Below are 221 nucleotides of genomic sequence, written 5' to 3'. Positions count from 1 at the left end.
CCGTACTGCCCCCCCCCCCTCTCGAAGCAGATTAAGGCAACACAAGACCAATTTTCCGCCTCGTTTCCGCCCAGCTTTAGGCTCGGATCTCGACTCGCACTCTTATCATGGCCACAGACCCGGTGATTAAAAAATAAATAAATAAAGGCAATTTTGCATGAAATATGAAGTGGAATTCAATAAAACACAAGGGTATGGTGTGGGGATTAAACTTGAACTTC

At 45.2% G+C, this 221-nt stretch overlaps 1 protein-coding gene across 1 annotated transcript in view; it reads right to left on the bottom strand.

The window, feature by feature from the left end:
* Positions 1-221, bottom strand: part of LOC119593046 (chondroitin sulfate proteoglycan 4-like) — a gene marked incomplete at its 5' end in the record, with an annotated part of 58,475 nt that overhangs the window by 10,144 nt on the left and 48,110 nt on the right.

The sequence above is a fragment of the Penaeus monodon genome, chromosome 31 (genome assembly GCF_015228065.2).
Source record: "Penaeus monodon isolate SGIC_2016 chromosome 31, NSTDA_Pmon_1, whole genome shotgun sequence".
Taxonomy (NCBI): Eukaryota; Metazoa; Arthropoda; class Malacostraca; order Decapoda; family Penaeidae; genus Penaeus; species Penaeus monodon.
Note: the sequence above shows the minus strand (reverse complement) of the source record. Positions and strands in the feature narration are given on the sequence as shown.